This window comes from Ranitomeya variabilis, chromosome 1 (genome assembly GCF_051348905.1).
Source record: "Ranitomeya variabilis isolate aRanVar5 chromosome 1, aRanVar5.hap1, whole genome shotgun sequence".
Classification (NCBI taxonomy): domain Eukaryota; kingdom Metazoa; phylum Chordata; class Amphibia; order Anura; family Dendrobatidae; genus Ranitomeya; species Ranitomeya variabilis.
Window position 1 is genome coordinate 723,154,260 of NC_135232.1, and position 22,885 is coordinate 723,177,144.

Sequence of the window (22,885 nt, forward strand, 5' to 3'; positions counted from 1 at the left end):
TCCATTTTCTCCTGATACCCTTGTGAAATTTTAAAAAAATTTGGTCCCAAAGTAAATTTTTTGTGAAAAAAGTAACACTAAAATTTTTACAATTTTTAAACTTTTAATTTTTAGACCCTTAAATCAGAGAGTGGGGTCACACAACATACTTAATAGTTAATAAATAACATTTCCCACATGTCTACTTTACATCAGCACAACTATTTTTTTTTGTTTGGAAGTTATAAGGGTTAGAAAGTTGACCAGCGATTTCTCATTTTTCCAACAAAATTTACAAAACCATTTTTTTAGGGACCACTTCACATTTGAAGTGAGTTTGGGAAGTCAATATAACAGAAAATACCCCAAAGTGACACCATTATAAAAACTGCTTCTTTGTACCTGTGGCAGCAGCATCAGAGAAAGGAGCCACAATGCAGGGAGAGTGACTCAGCGCCGCTGCTAGAACATGGGGATTAGAGGGCTGAGGCAGCAGAACTCGCTGTATGCTCGGCAGGAAGGAGCAGCACTGCGGACACTGTATACACTGTTGAGCAAAGGGGAAGAACCGCAGCAGACACCACGCCTGGGACAACAACCCAGTCACACCACACTAGAGGCTAATGACAATCCTCTGGTTACTGACAGTGGATGGGAACATTCTTGCTTTATTCAGACAATTTCCTATATGTTGTATAGGGGAAAGGCTTCACATCAGCTCTAGCTATGCTCATTCTCTCTATATGCTGCAGCTTATCCCCATTAACATTACTGTTCTCGTATGCGTCCTATCCCCACGTTGCAGCTGATACGAGAAGTGTAATCATTGCAGTAATAACTCAGTGGCACTAATGATATAACGGTATTAATGGATCAGATTCAAGAGAAACTGTCGCTTTGTCACCAAGACCAGAGACTGAATGCAATCCGATCCAGGGCCACAGAGAAATGGAGAGCGTAATCTGAGGATACGGCGCCCCCTGCTGCCTGCACAGCGCAAACACCCAGAACTACTGTTCAGAGAGAACAGCTGAGAAGGAGACAATGTGTCACCGACAAAAGAATAATCAGGAGAATAGAAAGCTGATCTCTAGTGATGGATAGCGGGGCTGTGGAGTCGGAGTCGGTATAATAAATAATAATTTTATTTATATAACGCCAACATATTCCGCAGCGCTTTACAAATTATAGAGGGGATTTGTACAGACAATAGACATTACAGCATAACAAAAATCAAAGTTCAAAATAGATACCAATCGGAATGAGGTCCCTGCTCGCAAGCTTACAATCTATAGGAAAAGGGAGGCACGAGAGGTGGATGGTAACAATTGCTTTCATTGTTCGGACCAGCCATAGTGTAAGGCTCGGGTGTTCATGTAAAGCTGCATGAACCAGTTAACAGCCTAAGTATGTAACAGTACAGACACAGAGGGCTGTTAACTGCATAAAATGTATGAGAACATGATGTGAGGAACCTGATTAAGGTTTAAGGGTTTTTTTGTTTGTTTGTTTTTTGAATGGGCCACACAGGGATAGTTAGGTTAATGAGTTGAGGCGGTAGGCCAGTCTGGACAAATGCGTTTTTAGGGCACGCTTAAAACTGTGGCGATTGGGGATTAATCTTATTAACCTGGGTAGTGCATTCCAAAGAATTGGCGAAGCACGTGAAAAGTCTTGGAGACGGGATTGGGAGGTTCTGATTATTGAGGATGCTAACCTGAGGTCATTAGCAGAACGGAGAGCACGGGTAGGGTGGTAGACTGAGACCAGGGAAGAGATGTAGGGTGGTGCTGAGCCACGGAGCGCTTTGTGAATGAGGGTAATAGTTTTGTACTGGATTCTTGAGTGGATGGATAACCAGTGTAATGACTGGCACAGGGTAAAGGCATCGGTGTAACGGTTGGTGAGGAATATGATCCTGGCTGCAGCATTCAGGACAGATTGGAGCGGGGAGAGTTTGGTAAGAGGGAGGCCAATTAAGAGAGAGTTACAATAGTCCAAACGAGAATGAATGAGTGAAACAGTGAGTTTTTGCAGTGTCGAAAGTAAGAAAAGAGCGAATTCTAAAAATGTTTTTGAGATGCAGATAAGAAGAGCGAGCCAGTGATCGGATGTGGGGGGTGAAGGAAAGCTCAGAATCAAGGATGACCCCAAGGCAGCGGGCATGTTGCTTGGGAGTAATGGTGGAACCACACACGGAGATGGCAATGTCAGGCAAAGGTAGGTTAGTAGAGGGAGAGAACACGAGGAGTTCAGTGTTTGACAGGTTCAGTTTCAGATAGAGGGAGGACATGATGTTAAAGATGGCGGTAAGACAATCACTGGTGTTTTCTAAGGCTACGTTCACATTAGCGTTAAGCTAATGTGCGTCGGGTTTGCGTCGGCGACGCAGCAGCGACGCATGCGTCATGCGCCCCTATACTTAACATGGGGGACGCATGCGTTTTTTTTGTTGCGTTGTGCGACACATGCGTCTTTTTTGCCGCAAGCGTCGGACCAAGAAAACGCAACAAGTTGCATTTTTCTTGCGTCCGATTTTCGGCAAAAACCGACGCATGCGTCGCAAAACGCAGCGTTTTTGCGTGCGTTTTGACGCGTTTTTGCGTGCGTTGTGCGTTGCGTCGCTGACGCAGCGGCGCACAACGCTAGTGTGAACGTAGCCTAAGAAGGCAGGCGTGATAACAGGAGAAGTGTATAATTGGGTGTCATCAGCATAGAGATGGTACTGGAAACCAAATCTACTGATTGTTTGTCCAATAGGGGCAGTATACAAAGAGAAGAGGAGGGGGCCTAGGACTGATCCTTGAGGAACCCCAACAGTAAGGGGAAGGTGAGAGGAGGAGGAACCAGCAAAACATACAGTGAAGGAGCGGTCAGAGAGGTAGGAGAAAAACCAGGAGAGAACGGTGTCCTTGAGGCCGATGGAGATGAGCATAGTGAGGAGGAGCACAGTATCGAATGCTGCGGAGAGATCCAAGAGAATCAGCATGGAGTAGTGACCATTAGATTTAGCTGTTAGTAGATCATTAGAGACTTTAGTGAGTGCAGTTTCAGTAGAGTGTTAAGAGCGGAAACCAGATTGAAGAGGGTTGAGAAGAGAGTTATCTGAGAGATAGCGGATGAGAAGGGAGTGGACCAGGCGTTCGAGGAGTTTAGAGATGAAGGGAAGATTAGAGACAGGTGTCTATAATTAGTTAATCACAAATCACTTGGCACTCCGAAAAAATTTTTTTGCAAGCTGAAGATAAGTATTCCGTTTATTTGTGCATCCACTTCAAAGATTTTTGAACTGGATGCACAAATAAACGGAATACTTATCTTCAGCTTGCAAAAAAATTTTTTCGGAGTGCCAAGTGATTTGTGATTACCTTATTGACGGGCTGGAAACCTGACTTGTGCACCATATAGGAACCTCGAGTGCCGTGTTCATTGTCTTTATCTAGGTCTATAATTAGTGGCACAGTTTTGATTGAGGGATTTTTTTTAAGTAATGGGTGTATGATGGCATGCTTAAATGAGGAGGGAAAGATACCGGAAGAGAGAGAAAGGTTGAATATTTTTGTTAGGTGAGAGGTGACAGCCGGGGAAAGTAACTAGAGGAGATGTGACAGAATGGGGTCACTGGTGCAAGTGGTCGGGCGAGAAGATGCAAGGAGCCTGATTACTTCTGTAACTGGTTCAAAGTCAGAGAGTGAACTAGATGCAGTGGGGAAAAGAGGACAGTGCATGGTATGAAGGGATTGGGAGATAATTTCCTGTCGAATGTGGTCAATTTTTTCTTTGAATTGGCCAGATCGTCAGCGTGGAGATCCGTGGTTGGGGTCTGCACACTTGGGTTGAGTAGGGAAAGGAAAGTGTGAAAGAGACGTTTAGGGTTATTGGACAGTGAGGTGATGAGGGTGTTAAAATAGGTTTGTTTGGAGAGGTGAAGGGCAGAGTTGTATGTTTTAAGCATAAACTTATAATGGATGAAATCTTCAGGTAGATTAGATTTTCTCCCCAGACGTTCGGCGCACCTGGAGTACTGCTGTAGGAAATGTGTTTGCAGCATGTGCCACGGTTGTCGCCGTCTGTGCCGAGTTGTTCTATGTATAGGAGGTGCAATTTCATCCAGGGCACTTTGGAGAGTTTCATTATAATGCTTCAGTGCAGAATCAGGACATGAGATGGAGGAGATAGGGGCCAATGAGGACTGCAAGTTCTGCATAAGTGTCTGGGTGTTAATGGCCTGTATGTTTCTATAAGTGTGGAAAGTGGGGGTGACCTGAGCGGGATGGCAGTTCTTGATAGAGAATGAAAGAAGGTTGTGGTCAGAGAGCGGGAGAGGGGAGTTTGTGAAATCGTCCACTGAGCAAAGCCGGGAGAAGACCAAGTCGAGGGAGTTTCCATCTTCATGCGTATAAAATGGACCGACTCTGAAAATATATAATAAATTGGGTACAGTAGTTCAATGTAGTTTGTGGGGAATATTTTTTTCATTAGAATTTGGTAACGTTATAAAATGTCCTATAAATGTCTGTCCTATTCCTGATCTAAAGTCTAGACTTTTAGCTGAGATGAATCTGTGCTGCAGTTTATGTTCATGACAAGTAGTGAGGCTACATTCATCTCAGAATTTCTGGAGTGAACAGGAAAGCAGAAATAAGGAAGGTAAGTACTTCTAAAGCATATCTAAACTTTCAATAAACTGTGCATAAATCAATAGTCCAGTATATGTTGTCTCTGTATGCTTGATGTTTTAGTTTGTTGGGAGAAATTAGCTGCTCTTATATACACTATACATAGAATATAAGGGGAAAAAATGTTTTCTAACATCTCAAATTCAGAAATACAGTAACAGGATCGATGAGGACATATATATTTGTGTGTGTTCTGGAATGTGATTCAGCACAAACATGCTCCCTCCCTCCTCATAGACTGTGAAGAGATATGATGTGAAGCATTTAGTGAGCTGTACCCTGCTGTAAAGTGTTCATTTTAGGACATGGTCAAGTATCAAAGTCAAACATCAGAAATACTTTGTCTGATGCCTGAGTCTGATGCCTGAGTCTGATGCCTGAGTCTGATGCCTGAGTCTGATGCCTGAGTCTGATGCCTGAGTCTGATGCCTGAGTCTGATGCCTGAGTCTGATACGTGACTTTGATACCTGAGTCTAATACTGGAGTCTGATACCTGACTCTGATACTTGAGTTGTACTGCTGAGACAAGCCTTGACATTGAAAGGTCAGAGTAAAGCTATTTACCAAAATTTTACAAACGTTATACTTATCATCTGTGCTATTGATTTATGCAAAAGATTGTTTTATTTCTATCCCAAATTATACAGGACACGATTCCCTATTCTTGCAAGTATAGTATTTTATTTTTTTTACAGGACAAAATTATTTTTAGAGCGAATTTACATAATTACAAAATGTCTAAGAAGCATCTTATGAAGTCTTCTGTATTTGAGCATTTCACAGTGACTCAAGATAATAAACATTTTGTGTGCCAGCGTATAAATGACACAGATGAAAACAAATGCTGTGATGCCAAAATCAGTGCATACTCAGGCAGTGGTAAAAATGCTCCTTCAAGAGATTCCAATCTAAAAAGACATTTATAATGCTGCAACCCAGAAGTTTACAAAGCTGTGACTGAAAAAGATCACAGCAGCACCAAGAAACCAGCACTTCCCGCCAGGCAAAGGAGGAGGAAAGAGCGTCTCAAATGTCAGTTACAAGATATTTTGTAAGTGACAAAGTTACTGTAACAATGACAACAGATGTGTTTAACCCCTTCACCCCGAAGCCTGTTTTCAACTTCCTGACCAGGCCATTTTTTTCAATTCTGACCACTGTCACTTTATGAGGTCATAACTCCGAAACGCTTCAACGGATCCTGGTGATTCTGAGATTGTTTTCTTGCGACATATTGTACTTTATGATAGTGGTAAAATTTCTTCGATATGACTTGCATTTATTTGTGAAAAAAAAACGAAATTTGGCAAAAATTTCTCAATTTTTAAACTTTTAGTTTTTATGCCCTTAAATTAGAGAGTCATATCATACAAAATAGTTAATAAATAGCATTACCCACATGTCTGCTTTACATTAGCACAATTTTGGAAACAGTTTTTTTTGTTAGGAAGTTATAAGGGTTAAAAGTTGACCAGCGATTTCTCATTTTTACAAAAAAATTTGCAAAACCATTTTTTTTTTAGGGACCACCTCACACTTGAAGTGACTTTGAGGGGCCTATATGACAGAAAATGACCAAAAGTGACACCATTCTAAAAACTACACCTCTCAAGGTACTCAAAACCACATCCAAGAAGTTTATTAACCCTTCAGGTGCTTCACAGGAATTTTTGGAATATTTAAAAAAAAAAAATTGAACATTTAACTTTTTCACAAAATGTTTACTTCAGATCCAATCTGTTTAATTTTACCAAGGGTAACAGGAGAAATTGGACCACAAAAGTCGTTGTACAATTTGTCCTGAGTACGCCGATACACCATATGTGGGGGTAAACCACTGTTTGGGCACATGGCAGAGCTCGGAAGGGAAGGAGCACCATTTGAATTTTCAAAGCACAGTTTGCTGGAATTGAGATCGGACACCATGTCGCGTTTGGAGAGCCTCTGATATGCCTAAACAGTGGAAACCCCCCAACAAGTGACACCATTTTGGAAAGCAGACCCCCTAAGGAACTAATCTAGATGTGTGGTGAGCACTTTGAAACTCCAAGTGCTTCACAAAAGTTTATAATGTAGAGAAGTTAAAAAAAAAAAAAACAAAAACATTTTTTTCACAAAAATGATCTTTTCGCCCCAAATTTTTTATTTTCCCAAGGGTAACAGGACAAAATGGATCCGAAAAGTTGTTGTGCAATTTGTCCTGAGTATGCCGATACCCCGTATGTGGGGGTAAACCACTGTTTGGGCGCATGGCAGAGCTCGGAAGGGAAGGAGTGCCGTTTGACTTTTTAATGCAAAATTGGCTGGAATTGAGATCAGACACCATGTCGCACTTGGAGAGTCCCTGATGTGCCTAAACATTGGAAACCCCCCATAAGTAACCCCATTTTGGAAATAAGACCTAGAGCTTATCTAGATGTGTGGTGAGCACTTTGAACCCCCGATTGTTTCACTAAAGTTTGGAATGTAGAGCCGTGAAAATTAAAAAATCTTTTTTTTTTTCCACAAAATGATCTTTTAGCCCACAATTTTTTCCCAACGGTAACAGGAGAAATTGCACCCCAAAAGTTGTTGTCCAATTTGTCTTGAGTACGCCGATACCCCATATGTGGGGGGGGGGGGGGGAACCACCGTTTGGGCACATGGCAGAGCTCGGAAGGGAAGGAGCGCTGTTTTGGAATGCAGACTTTGATGGAATGGTCTGCGGGCATCACGTTGCGTTTGCAGAGCCCCTGATGTACCTAAACAGTAGAAACTCCCAAAAGTGACCCCATACTGGAAACTAGACCCCCAAGGAACTTATCTAGATGTGTTGTGAGAACTTTGAATCCCCAAGTGTTTCGCTAAAGTTTATAATGCAGAGCCGTGAAATTCCAGAATTGGCTGGAATTGAGATCGGACGCCATGTCGCATTTGGAGAGCCCCTGATGTGCCTAAATAGTGGAAACACCCCCAATTCTAACTCCAATCCTAACCCCAACGCACCCCTAAGCCTAATCCCAACCATAACCCTAACCACACCCCTAACCCGAACACACCCCTAACCCTAATCTCAACCGTAACCCTAATCTCAACCCTAACCATAACCCTGACCACACCCCTAACCCCAACACACCCCTAACCCTAATACCAGCCCTAATCTCAACCCTAACCACACCCCTAACCCCGACACACCCCCTAACCCTAATCCCGACACACCCCTAACCCTAATCCCAACCCTAACCCAACCGTAAACATAATCCAAACCCTAACCTAAGCCCCAACCCCAACCCTAACTTTAGCCCCAGCCCTAACCCTAACTTTAGCCCCAACCCTAACCGTAATGGAATTAAATAAATTTTTTTAATTTTATTATTTTTCCCTAAGGGGGTAATAAAGGGGGGTTTAATTTACTATTTATAGCGTGTTTTTGTTTGGAAGCTGTCACATGCTAAGAGACGCTTTTTATTGCAAAAAAAAAGTTTTTTGCATCACCACATTTTAAGAGCTATAATTTATCAATATTTTGGCCCACAGAGTCATGTGAGTTCTTGTTTTTTTGCGGGATGAGTTGACGTTTTTATTGGTACCATTTTCAGGCACATGACATTTTTTGATCGCTTTTTATTCCGATTTTTGGGAGGCAGAATGAACAAAAACCAGCAATTCCTGAATTTCTTTTAGGGGGGAGCGTTTATACTGTTCCACGTTTGGTAAAATTGATAAAGCAGTTTTATTCTTCGGGTCAGTACGATTACAGCGATATCTCATTTATATTTTTTTTATGTTTTGGCGCTTTTACACACTAAAAGCTATTTTATATAAAAAATAATTGTTTTTGCATCGCTTTATTCTGAGAGCTATAACTTTTTTATTTTTCTGCTGATGATGCTGTATGGCAGCTTTTTTTTGCGGGACAAAATGACGTTTTCAGGGGTACCATGTTTTTTGATATCTGTCTTTTTGATCACATTTTATTACACTTTTTGTTCGGCAGTATGATAAAGCGTTTTTTGCCTCATTTTTTATTTTTTTGCAGTGTTCACTGAAGGGGTTAACTAGTGGGATAGTTTTATAGAGCGTGTCATTACGGACGCGGCGATACCAAATATGTGTACTTTGGTTTGTTTTTTTTATTTACATAAATAAATGGATTTATTGGAAAATATTTATTTATTTTTTTTTTTTACACTTTATAACATTGTCCCAGGGTGGGACATCACTATGGTACATCAGATCGCTGATCTGACACTTTGCATAGCACTGTGCCAGATCACCAATCTGACAGGTGGCCATTTTGGATCCGGGGACTCCTTCCAGAACACCGGAACAACGCGATCGCATCGCGTTGTTCCGGTGGGAGAGCGCAGGGAGCCCCCGTCCCTGCATGATGCCCCTCTATGTCGCTGTCACTACTAACATCGGCATCAGAGGGGTGAAATGCCCACGATCGGCGCTAGCTGACCTGACACCCGCACGCGATCGCTGCTGTGCTCACTGTGAGACCGCGCTATCCTGCTGCCGTACTAGTACTGCGGTTTGCGGGAACTCAGTATGGCGCATGTCGGGAAGGGGTTAAAAGACAGCTCATCGAGTTTGTTGTGAAGGAATGTGTACCATTATCATAACACAGGTCTGCGGCTAAAAAGCAGTTTGATTATTTTCATCTAATTTCCATGTATTTTGGTGTGCTGAAAACGAAACAAATATTGAAAAAAATATTGAAAAAAATCCTGGACGTTAGCATTTGCCACAAAATGCAAAATTCTCTTCAAATTTAGTATATTTTTCTCAATTTTTGGTATTTTTTTTATCTTAGGGTTTTGAAAGTCAAAATTACTATTAATTAATTCACATCAATGCATTGAAGATATACAAGACCCTGACTACAAAAAAATCGTCGGACGAATGCTGAAAGCATTTCAAGCTTTAGGTTGTCTGATGAGTTTGAAAGTGCATTTCCTCCATTCCCACCTTGACAACTTTCCTGAAAATTTGGGAGCGGTGAGTGAAGAGCAAGGTGAACGATTCCACCAGGACATTAAAGAGATGGAAAGAAGATACCAGGGAAGATGGAGCATTGCAATGATGGCAGACTACTGTTGGACGCTTCAGAGAGACATTCCTGATGCTACTCACAAGCGTAAATGTACCAAGAGAAGCCTCAAAGGGAAGAAGAATCGATTTTAGTGTGCGTTAGTGAGCTCATTGCAGTTAAAAAATGATTTTCATGAAACATTTGTAATATAAAATTAATTTTATGAGTCTATTTTCATTTATTTTGAGGTATTGTCTTATTTAATATAGTTACTTAAATTGTCAGAAAACGTGATGTCCTATGACAAAACGGAGGTCATTTTCGGATTCTGCGCACTTAAAAACATAAAGATTACGTGGAATAACCAAAACAGCTCTTGAAAAATTTTTTTTTGCAGACCTGTGATTTGCACAAGCTTTTACAGCTCTTAAAGGGCACCTGTCACCCCGTTTTTTCAGTATGAGATAAAAATACTGTTAAATAGGGCCTGAGCTGTGCATTACAACAGTGTATTTTGTGGACCCCGATTCCCCACCTATGCTGCCAAAATACGTTACCAAAGTAGTCGTTTTCGCCTGTCAATCAGGCTGGTCTGGTCAGATGGGTGTGGTGTCTTCCCCCAGATCTTGCTTAGTTTTCCGTTGGTGGCGTAGTGGTTTGCGCATGCCCAAGGTCCCGAATCCACTGCACAGGGGAGTTAAAAGAGCGCGATGTGCACTATTTCATTGGTGATCGGTGGGGGCGGCCATCTTCCTTTGGCCGCGCGTGCGCAGAAGCGGCGCTTTGCTGGCCGCGGCTTCAGGAAAATGGCCGCGGGATGCCGCGCGTGCGCAGACGGAGATCGCGGCGGCCATTTTCCTGAAGCCGAGATGCGAACTCGGCTTCAGGAAAATGGCCGCCGCGATCTCTATCTGCGCACGCGCGGCATCCCACGGCCATTTTCCTGAAGCCGCGGCCAGCAGAGCGCCGCTTCTGCGCACGCGCGGCCAAAGGAAGATGGCCGCCCCCACCGATCACCAATGAAATAGTGCACATCGCGCTCTTTTAACTCCCCTGTGCAGTGGATTCGGGACCTTGGGCATGCGCACACCACTACGCCACCAACAGAAAACTAAGCAAGATCTGGGGGAAGACACCACGCCCTTTTGACCAGACCAGCCTGATTGACAGGCGAAAACGGCTACTTTGGTAACGTATTTTGGCAGCATAGGTGGGGAATCGGGGTCCACAAAATACACTGTTGTAATGCACAGCTCAGGCCCTATTTAACAGTATTTTTATCTCATACTGAAAAAACGGGGTGACAGGTGCCCTTTAATGGAGAAATGGCTCACAAACTTGGTGTTTCTCTGGAAAGAGAAAGTGTTAGAAAATTAGTGATTGAAGAAGCCCTTAACCAAAAGGAAGATCTTAAAAAGACTCTCAAGAGATGCTTTGTATTTTTTAAAATGGATGCCTGCACACGTCACAGAGTGAACTATTTTCCTATCAAAGTTCAATGTGTTTGTGACAACAAAATAATTGTTACTAAGACACTGGCAGTAAAGATACTAAAGCTCATCACAGCAGCCAGTTTCTCCAGACCTTAGTGCAGGGGTGGGGAACCTCCGGCACGCAGGTGACCTTTCATATGGCCCGCGGGCAAGTCCATGGGGTCCCCAATGCTCGGGCGGCAGCCGTATCCTGCTAACCCTTTAACCCCCAAGTGCACGGCACACAGCGTTCATTATAGAACGCAGCCTTGCCCTGCACATGAAAGATGATGTCATCTGGGTGGGCGGTGTTAGCGCCCAATGCTCTCCTGTCCCGGAAGAGGAGCTGCTGCTGAGTCCAGAGCAATCTCTGTGCCGGAGGCTCTGTGCTTTTCTACTGGTGATAAGTGCCGCCCTGTGATCTATGTGCCCTCCCAGCTATGCAGCTATGTGACCCCCTATGATCTTTGTGCCCCCCAGCTATGTGCCCCATGTGATTGTGCAGCCCCGATCTCTGTGGACCCAACTATGTGCCCCAGAGCTATATGTCCCGTGATCCCTGTTCCCCCAGCTATGTGCCAACTGTGATTTCTGTACTCCCCAGCTATATGCAGCCCTGTGAATTGTGCCCTCCAGTTATATGCCCCCCCTGTGACCTCTTTGCCCTCTAGCTTTGTGCTCCCCTGTGATCTCTGTGCCCCCCAGCAATATGCCGTGATCTATGCCCTCCAGCTATGAGCTCCCCTATGATCTGTGCCCTCAGCTATATGCTTCCCTGTGATCTGTGCCCCCCAGCTATACGCCCCCCTGTGATCTCTGTGCCTCCCAGCTACGTGCACCCCTGTGATATCTTTGGCTCCCAGCTTTGTGCCCCCGTTATACTTGTGATATTTGTGCTCCCATGTAATCTCTGTGCCCCCTGAGAACTCTGTCCCCTCCTGCTATGTACCCCCTCAGTGATCTATGAGCCCCCCACCCCGGTGACCTATGTGCCTCCCCGGCGATGCCCGTTCCCTCAGTGCTGTATATCCCCCCACGGCTGTATGTGCCCCCAAGTGATGTATATATTCCCCAGTGCTAGATTTACCCCAAAAGTGCTGTATATCCCCCGACCTATGATATATATAGCCCCCAGTGATGTATGTGACCCGTTCAGTGATGTATATTCCCCCCCAGGGACATATATACCCCCAGTGCTGTCTGTGCTTCCTAGTGATGTCTATTCCCTCCAGCCTACCCAGTGATGAATGTCCCAGCATCTCCTGTGATATCTATGCCCCCTTATCCCCTCCTGTAATTTATATGACCCCAGAGTCTTCTGTGATGCATATATAGCAGTCTCAATGTTTCCTATGTTATGTATGTATAGCAGTCCAGCTTCTCCTATGTGATGTATATATAGCAGTCCCAGTGTCTCCTGTGATGTACATACAGCAGTCCCAGCGTCTCCTGTGTGATGTATGTACAGCAGTCCCAGTGTCTCCTGTGTAATGTATATACAGCAGTCCCAGCGTCTCCTGTGTGATGTATATACAGCAGTCCCAGCGTCTCATGTGTGATGTATATACAGCAGTCCCAGCGTCTCATGTGTCATGTATATACAGCAGTCCCAGTGTCTCCTAAGTGATGTATATACAGCAGTCTCAGCGTCTCCTGTGTGATGTATATACAGCAGTCCCAGCGTCTCCCATGTGGTATATATACAGCTGTCTCAGCATCTCCTATGTGATGTATATACAGTAGTTTCAGCATCTCCTATGTGATGTATATGACTTACAAAACTTATTATGACAAAAAGTTGACTGCTCTTCTGGCCGACACAAACCTGGAAAAGCAGCTGTGAGAAGCAACATGATCAGTATCACCTAACATCACAGCTGCATAAAAGAGAAGCAGCTCCAGCCGTCACATTAAGGGTGAGTTTTACTAAATATACCAGGGTAATTTTCAAGGTGATCATTTTTGTGTGGCCCCCGAATGATGGTAGAAATTTCCAAATTGCCCGCGACTGGAAAAAGGTTCCCCACCCCTGCCTTAGTGGAAAAAGTTCTGCAAGATTATGAACTCAAAAAAGAACAGGTTCTTGCTAATGTAACTGATCATGCTTCAAACATAAGTACAATTAAATTGATGAATGAGAATAATGAAGGTGAACAGCAGCTAGAAGAACATTTCACATTCAGTATGTTGGAGATGGAAGGTCACAGTCCTGTTCCCATAACGGAGGAACAAACAGGTATTACTACAGAAGAACAGCAAGATGATTCTTTACAATTAGATGATCTTGTTGAAGCTGCTTTACACCTCTTTCCTATTCATCACATGTGCTGTGTTGTGCACACGCTGCAGCTGGCAATAAGAGATAGTCTGCAAGAGGAACATGCTGGAACTCTGAATAACAAAGTGATGATATTGGCTATTGCTGCCAGAACCCCTAAAATTGATTCCGTTTTGAAGAGACGTGCTGGAAAAGGGGCAATTGTGGATGAAGCCACTCGGTGGGGCAGCACCTATTTAATGGTTGAGCGATTGCTTGAGCTGAAACCCTTCCTTGTAGATATGGCCAACCCTCAGGTAACACTACAAGAAGGTCAATGGACACAGGTGGCTGAATTGAAGGAATTGCTTCATCACCTATTTACAGTGACTACAAGGTTACAAGCTGAGGATTTAACTCCTGGCATTTTTATAACGTGGAAGAACTTGTTTTGCCTGTCCGAAAGAGGAGGTTTAATTGCAGATGGCATTGCTGCTTCAATGAAACGGAGAGAGACACTGCTATTAGAAAGTAAAATTCTTCTGAAAGCTGTTTATGTGGACCCGAGTCATCGTATATTGCTGGATGATCAATAGCTTACTAAAGGAAAAGAAGCTTTGATTGAGGTAGCAGGAATAGTGGGCTACAGGAAGGCCAAGAGCAAGAGGACTCGGGTCCTGCCAGTGCTGCTGCTGCTGTTCCATCATCCTCATCAGATGAGGAGTTTGATTTCGACAAGTATTTGGACGACATGGAGCAGACAAAGCGTTGCTGCAGGGAAAAAGATTCCACTCCCATAGAAAACAGATTGACCATGTTTCAGCAAAATTTTTCACTTGCTCTCAAAGAAGTAGAAAAGTTCAATCGTTTTATCAAAACTGACTGTACACGAGGCAATTCCTTTATACCCTGAAATTGTTAGACATGTTGCCCATGTGGTTACTGCTTTGCCACCAACCCAAGTTAGTGTAGAGAGGTTGTTCTCTAGCCTTAACGTAATTAGGTCAGATGTGAGGTCATCTATTTTTTTTTTCAAATCAGATAATTTATATTAACAATATTCAAATTGACAACTACACACAATTGTGTCAGCAAAGGAGAATAAACATGTTTACAAACATTTTGAAACAATCCCCCAGTTCCCCACCCTCCCTCCCTCCTCCCTTAAAGCCTTTATAAACAAGAATAGGACAATAGCATACATTGCTTACATAATAAAACATCCCTCTGGAATCAGTTCCTCTCCATCCAAGGTTTCCAAAGTGTTTCAAAAGTTTTCATACTTTTCCTTTTTTCATAAATACCCTTTTCCATATTAATAACCATATCAGACTGTCTATAAAATTCCTGCAGATTCGGCGGTAAACTCCTATAAAACTGAATTTTATTATAAATATTTAAAAAGATCACCCACCCAGTGTGACTAAACAGGTTAAATACCATCAATAAATGACCAAAATTTGCCTACAAAATCCCTGCAATCGGCCTAACTGATTGCCTACCTTACTGTGGGGGTTGGTACCCTAAAGAGCGATCTGGCGCCCCCACTCACCATAGTCTATCCCTGACTTCCCTATCACAACCCTTGCCACAAGGTTGGAAAACAATATGCGAACAGAATAGGGATGAAGAGAGTCTTTTGGATATAAACACTTAATAGACCTAATTCAGCAGGAATATTGTATGACAAAATTAAAGATACAACAACAAAAACATCCGTGATCAGCCATTAATACTGCTCCCACCAAAGACACTTTCCACAGTAATACACATCATATATATGCCCTTCTAGGACTTAGTACCATTAAACCTGAGGGTATCCCAGAACGATTTGCTGAGACAATGTCATACTGACAAATACCATAGTGGAAAGAAGTAAATAGCGAGATAATACTGGGAATCAAACTTATCTGATCCGAATGTATCCCGACGCGTTTCCCCGCAATTTGCGGTTCATCAGGAGGTAAATAGATGCCATAGATGCTAACCGAGTCCGGATGAAAAAGATAGAAAATGACCCGTCTCGGCGGTCATAGCAAGTGGACTTAAATAACCACCCTGATTGCTGCTACTATCACAAACTCCGCTCATCAATAGGGCAGGAATATTTACCGGGTTAAGAAGTAAGGGTGGGTGATCTTTTTAAATATTTATAATAAAAATTCAGTTTTATAGGAGTTTATGTTCACAAAAATTAATTTAATTCCTTAATACATCAATTTTTTGTTTTTGAGTTGTTGAGTTTAGGACATGGCTGGCTTTTTGTCGGCTCCCATAAATGTGGATCTGTGGGCACAGGACGCAAGCCAGGTCTTCTCTACTGACCGTACTCCCCCAGAAAGTGCAGACAACCCCTCTCTCAAAACCCTGTTTAAGGAGGTATATTGGGGGTACAAAGAAAATATAAAGTCGTTGTGGGAGATAAAAGGGTTGGAAAATTACATTAAGAACAAAATCGTGCCTAAAGGCTTTCGAATCAACATACAACCGTCCCCCCGAACCGGGAACCCCCAGTTACTAACTGCCTGGACCAAGGAGTCCGTCAAGGCCTCACTGCGTTTTATGCAGCTTCTCTTGATTGAGGAGCAAAAGCTGTTTGAGGACTCTACAAAAAAACTTAACAGTCTGATAGAAAGAGTCGAAAAACATAAATCGGACCCTGATTTTATCAGAAGGGAGGGTATCCTACAAACATCGGTTGAAAAGTTTCAATCAAATTTGAAGGATCGGAAACACACACAATTTATGCGTGATTTTGGGGAATTCAAAGATAACAAAGCGTATAGCTATCAATCCAGAACCCCCATTGAGGTATCGTCATCCGATATTGATACCTCGGATACAGAACGCACCGATAACTTTGTAGGGTACCAGGGTAGAGGCAGACAAGCAAAGGGGAAATGGCGTACACCAAGGAATCAATACAGGCAGAGAAGTAGTGGGAGAGGTGCCCAAGCATTTTCGGTGGAACCTATGTCTTTCCTCATCCTCTGTACCACAATCTTTTTTGGATCGGGGCCCAACAATAGGGTACGATCTGAGACGGAGGGTGGTATAATGCAGGGCCAGATTATAAATTTATCCTCTTATACACCATCTGGGGTTGACTTCTCCGTACTACAAAACGGTCTTAATTTTGTGCCGACTAATTCTTTCAACTGTTTTGAGTGGGTGAAGGACGTAAATTTATTTGGACGTAACCTAAAATGGAAACTTTTCTTCCAAAAAAATGACATGGAGCAATGTAAAAGGTTGGGCCTATCAGAGGATGATCTTGAGGGTCTTCAGGCTTTGACTGGCCTCCTGGATGAGAATGTTCAGGATTGTGGCAAGGGTCCATTTACCACCTTAAAAAAGAGAAGCATGAGGATGCCACCCATTACTGAGATCACCAGTGTTGATATCTTAATAAAACTGGTGGAGGCAGATCTATGCAAAATCCCGTGTAGCAATCATCAAGGTCTCTCAAACCTCACTGGGGAAGAGATATCAGCTCTTGAGAACCTTGAAAGGAATAAGGATATTATAATCAAAGCATCCGATAAGGGTGGCAACCTCGTGCTCATGGACCATTGCATTTATCTAAAGATGTGTTATACATTGCTGCATGATATGGAGACATATGAGATACTACGAGGGGATCCGACTACTGTTTTCAAGAGGGAACTAGCAGGAATATTGGATCAGGTGAGAGATGAGAACCTGATATCTGAAAATGAAAGGAAATACATGTTGCCTGATAGTCCCACCATACCAACTTTCTATGCCCTGCCTAAAATTCACAAGGGTTTGGAACCCTTGAGGGGCCGACCCATTTGTGGCAGGGATAGATTCTTTAACGCAGAATTGTGGGATTTACCTTGATAGAGTTTTGAGACCCTCCGTGATAGCACTTCCCTCATATGTCCGGGATGCGTCCCACCTTTTGAGCATGCTGGAGGGGATTGCTGTGGAGACCAACACTCTGTTGGCATCAATGGATGTGGAGGCGCTCTACAGCAATATTCCACACGACTGGGGCATGAAGGCCATCACCCACTTTTTGAAAACAAGATCAGTTGAGTGCTATGTGCACAATCTGTTCATCGAGAAACTCTAGCATTTCACCCTCACTCACAATTATTTCATCTTTGATGGGAGGTACTTCCACCAGCTCAGGGGGACCGCAATGGGGAGCCCTTGTGCCCCCACTTATGCAAATATCTTCCTGGGCTGGTGGGAGGAGACCTATATTTGTGGTGAGGTGGAGGGGTGGTGGACCCCCTTTATCAGCCTCTGGGCCAGATATATTGATGATATCTTGGTTTTTGTCTTTTTGTGGAGGGTATAAATCAAAATAACATCGGACTCTGTTTCACTTCAGAACATCATAATCAGAGTATTAACTTCCTTGATCTGACAATCTCCAAGGAGATTGACGGTAGGATTAATACCTGCACGTATCGAAAACCCACCTCGACTAACAGCCTTTTGAGATGGACTAGTCACCATCCCGTCCCTCTCAAAAGAGGAATACCCAAGGGACAGTTCCTCCGTGTCAGGAGGAACTGTTCTGATTTTGGGACTTTTAGGAGACAAAGGATCTCTATCAGAGGTTTAAATCGAGGGGGTATCCGTGCAGTACTTTGGATAGACCTTTGAGGGAAGCTTCTGCGGCTGATAGACAATTGCTTCTGAGGACAAATGTAACACGAAAGAGTACGGATGATCGTAATGTGAGGTTTGACGCTTAATCCGATAGGGTGTATGAGGTCATTAAAAAACACTGGGGGATCCTTACAGCGGACTCCAATTTGACTAAGTTTGTGTCATCCAAACCCAGTATAACATACAGGAGGGGTCGCTCTATTGGGGACCATCTGGTTCATAGTTTGTATCAGAGACCGACTAAGCCAGGGGACCTGGCTGGATAGAAAACCCCTGGGTTTCTTTCGTTGTGGAAACTGTTCCAGATGTGTTTTGATGATGCAGAGTAAAACCTTTTGCAGTGTGGCTAATGGCAAATCCTTCTCAATCAGGGACTTCGGTAATTGTAGATCAACGGGCTTGGTATATAAGGCCACGTGTACCTGCCCTATGGACTACGTTGGAAAAACGAGGAGAGAAATAAGAGTGAGGGTTGGGGAACATGTGGGTGACATAAAAAACAAAAGAGACACCCCTGTTGCCCGACATATGAACGAAGTCCATGGTGGCCGCATTAGTGACATCACATTTATGATTATTGAGATGGTCAGACCTAACACTAGAGGAGGGGATTTGGATAAAAAGATCCTTAGACGAGAGGCAGAGTGGACATTTAGACTACAATCCCTCTCCCCGAGGGGGCTGAACGAATCCCTGTCCTATGCTTGTTTTATTTGAAGGCTTATTATCATTATTTTCTGGTACGGTGAGTGAGATTTTGGCTTGTAAGAATGGCTTTGCTCATTTTTTTGGGATGACCCTATGAAACATCATGGTGATACATGTTTCTACATGGTCCACATTGCGGGCTAATTTATCTGTTTAGCTAATTATAGCCCTTGTTCTATCTGTGTTTTGTATATTATCTAATTATGGACCTGCGTTCCTTTAATCTATACCCCCTTTATATCTAGTAGGGTTGGTGTAGTTATTATAGTGCCATGAATAAAAGCGTGCTGCATTTTCTACATAGGGAAGCCCCTTTCGGTAGTATCCTATCTAATGGATTGGGGTGTTTGTATATATATTTTTTATATGTATATTGTGTTTGAGAAATATATTAATAAACAAACATTTTGAGTCTGCCTATATATATTTTAAGTACTATTTTTCGTTGTGGCCATTATGGTACTGGAAACTATGCCCACATACAGTTATATGAAAAAGTTTGGGCACCCCTATTAATCTTAAGCTTAATGTTTTATAAAAATTGTTTTTTTTGCAACAGCTATTTCTGTTTCATATATCTAATAACTGTTGGACACAGTAATGTTTCTGCCTTGAAATGAGGTTTATTGTACTAACAGAAAATGTGCAATCTGCATTCAAACAAAATTGGACAGGTGCATAAGTATGGGCACCCTTATCATTTTCTTGTTTTAAATACTCCTACCTACTTTTTACTGACTTACTAAAGCACTTTTTTGGGTTTTGTAACCTCATTGAGCTTTGAACTTCATAGCCAGGTGTATGCAATCATGAGAAAAGCTACTTAAAGTGGCCACTTGCAAGTTGTTCTCCTGTTTGAATCTCCTCTGAAGAGTGGCATCATGGGCTCCTCAAAACAACTGTCAAATGATCTGAAAACAAAGATTATTCAACATAGTTGTTCAGGGGAAGGATACAAAAAGCTGTCTCAGAGATTTAACCTGTCAATTTCCACTGTGAGGAACATAGTAAGGAAATGGAAGAACACAGGTACAGTTCTTGTTAAGGCCAGAAGTGTCAGGCCAAGAAAAACATCAGAAAGGCAGAGAAGAAGAATGGTGAGATCAGTCAAGGACAATCCTCAGACCACCTCCAGAGAGCTGCAGCATCAACTTGCTGCAGATGGTGTCACTGTGCATCGGTCAACTATACAACGCACTTTGCACAAGGAGAAGCTGTATGGGAGAGTGATGCGAAAGAAGCCGTTTCTGCAAGCACGCCACAAACAGAGTCGGCTGAGGTATGCAAAAGCACATTTGGAGAAGCCAATTTCTTTTTGGAAGAAGGTCCTGTGGACTGATGAAACCTAGATTGAGTTGTTTGGTCATACAAAAAGGCGTAATGCATGGCGGCAAAAAAACACAGTGCGTTGTATAGTTGACCGATCTCTGGTGATGGATAGGAGGCATTCTCAGTGATGTCACCGCTGATCTCTAGTGATGGATAGCTGGCATTCTCAGTGATGTCACCGCTGATCTCTAGTGATGTATAGGAGGCATTCTCAGTGATGTCACCGCTGATCTCTAGTGATGGATAGGAGGCATTCTCAGTGATGTCACCTCTGATCTCTGGTGATGGATAGGAGGCATTCACAGTGATGTCACCGCTGATCTCTAGTGATGGATAGGAGACATTCTCAGTGATGTCACCGCTGATCTCTGGTGATGGATAGAAGGCATTCTCAGTGATGTCACCGCTGATCTCTAGAGATGGATAGGAGGCGTTCTCAGTGATGTCACCGCTGATCTCTAGTGATGGATAGGAGGCGTTCTCAGTGATGTCACCACTGATCTCTAGTGATGTATAGGAGACATTCACAGTGATGTCACCGCTGATCTCTGGTGATGGATAGGAGGCATTCTCAGTGATGTCACCGCTGATCTCTGGTGATGGATAGAAGGCATTCTCAGTGATGTCACCGCTGATCTCTGGTGATGGATAGAAGGCATTCTCAGTGATGTCACCGCTGATCTCTAGTGATGGATAGGAGGCATTCACAGTGATGTCACCGCTGATCTCTAGTGATGGATAGGAGGCATTCTCAGTGATGTCACCGCTGATCTCTAGTGATGGATAGGAGGCATTCTCAGTGATGCAACTGCTGATCTCTAGTGATGGATAGGCGGCATTCTCCGTGATGTCACCGCTGATCTCTAGTGATGGATAGGAGGCATTCACAGTGATGTCACCGCTGATCTCTAGTGATGGATAGGAGGCATTCTCAGTGATGTCACCGCTGATCTCTAGTGATGGATAGGAGGCATTCTCAGTGATGTCACTGCTGATCTCTAGTGATGGATAGGAGACATTCTCAGTGATGTCACCGATGATCTCTAATGATGGATAGGAGGCATTCTCAGTGATGTCACCGCTGATCACTAGTGATGGATAGGAGGCATTCTCAGTGATATCACCGATGATCTCTAGTCATGGATAGGAGGCATTCTCAGTGATGTCACCTCTGATCTCTGGTGATGGATAGGAGGCATTCTCAGTGATGTCACTGCTGATCTCTAGTGATGGATAGAAGGCATTCTCAGTGATGTCACCGCTGATCTCTAGTGATGGATAGGAGGTATTCTCAGTGATGTCACCGCTGATCTCTAGTGATTGATAGGAGGCATTCTCAGTGATATCACCGCTGATCTCTAGAGATGGATAGGAGGCGTTCTCAGTGATGTCACCGCTGATCTCTAGTGATGGATAGGAGGCGTTCTCAGTGATGTCACCGCTGATCTCTAGTGATGGATAGGAGGCATTCTCAGTGATGTCACCGCTGATCTCTAGAGATGGATAGGAGGCATTCTCAGTGATGTCACCGCTGATCTCTAGTGACGGATAGGAGATAATCTCAGTGATGTCACCGCTGATCTCTAGTGATGGATAGGAGGCATTCTCAGTGATGTCACCGCTGATCTCTAGTGATGGATAGGAGGCATTCTCAGTGATGTCACCGCTGATCTCTAGTGATGGATAGGAGGCATTCTCAGTGATGTCACCGCTGATCTCTAGTGACGGATAGGAGGGATTCTCAGGGATGTCACCGCTGATCACTAGTGATGGATAGGAGGCATTCTCAGTGATGTCACTGCTGTTCTCTAGTGACGGATAGGAGGCATTCTCAGTGATGTCACCGCTGATCTCTAGTGATGGATAGGAGGCATTCTCAGTGATGTCACCGCTGATCTCTAGTGATGGATAGGAGGCATTCTCAGTGATGTCACCGCTGATCTCTAGTGATGGATAGGAGGCATTCTCAGTGATGTCACCGCTGATCTCTAGTGATGGATAGGAGGCATTCTCAGTGATGTCACCGCTGATCTCTAGTGATGGATAGGAGGGATTCTCAGGGATGTCACCGCTGATCACTAGTGATGGATAGGAGGCATTCTCAGTGATGTCACTGCTGTTCTCTAGTGATGGATAGGAGGCATTCTCAGTGATGTCACCGCTGATCTCTGGTGATGGATAGGAGGCATTCTCAGTGATGTCACCGCTGATCTCTAGTGACGGATAGGAGGCATTCACAGTGATGTTACCGCTGATCTCTAGTGATGGATATCAAGACATACCTGCTGTTCTGTGACTGAGCACAAGATTAATTAATTACCTCCTATTACTTAGATCATTCACCACTACCTTAGGCTATGTTCACATTTGCGTTGTTGTGTGACGCATCGGCGACAACGCACAATGCATGCAAAACGCATGCAAAACGCATTGTTTTGTGACGCATGCGTCCTTTTTTTGCATGATTTTGGACGCAAAAAAAATGCAACTTGCTGCGTCCTCTGCGCCCCGACCCGTGCGCCCATAAAGACGCATGCGTCACAAAACGCAACACAACGCATGTCCATGCGCCCCCATGTTAAGTATAGGGGCGCACGACGCATGCGGCGACGCTGCAGCGCCCGACGCTGCGGCGCATGTCGCAAATGTGAACGTAGCCTTACATTACACTTGTACAGGGCTTATGACATCATTAGAATATAATGATACATCTGTGTACGGAGAACACATAATCCCTGTAGCTGGGCAAATGAGTAAATGTATGCCTGGTGCAAAAAAAAAAATCAGCCAAGAAAA

The 22,885-nt window shown here is 43.6% G+C and overlaps 2 protein-coding genes across 4 annotated transcripts in view; one reads left to right on the forward strand and one right to left on the reverse strand.

Annotated features, from left to right (window-relative positions):
* Positions 1-22,885, forward strand: part of LOC143798623 (protein kinase C theta type-like) — a 1,028,586-nt gene that overhangs the window by 695,734 nt on the left and 309,967 nt on the right. The gene's annotated exons all lie outside the window — the stretch shown is intronic.
* The window catches only part of TTC7B (tetratricopeptide repeat domain 7B), a 152,798-nt gene that overhangs the window by 50,707 nt on the left and 79,206 nt on the right, over positions 1-22,885 (reverse strand). The gene's annotated exons all lie outside the window — the stretch shown is intronic.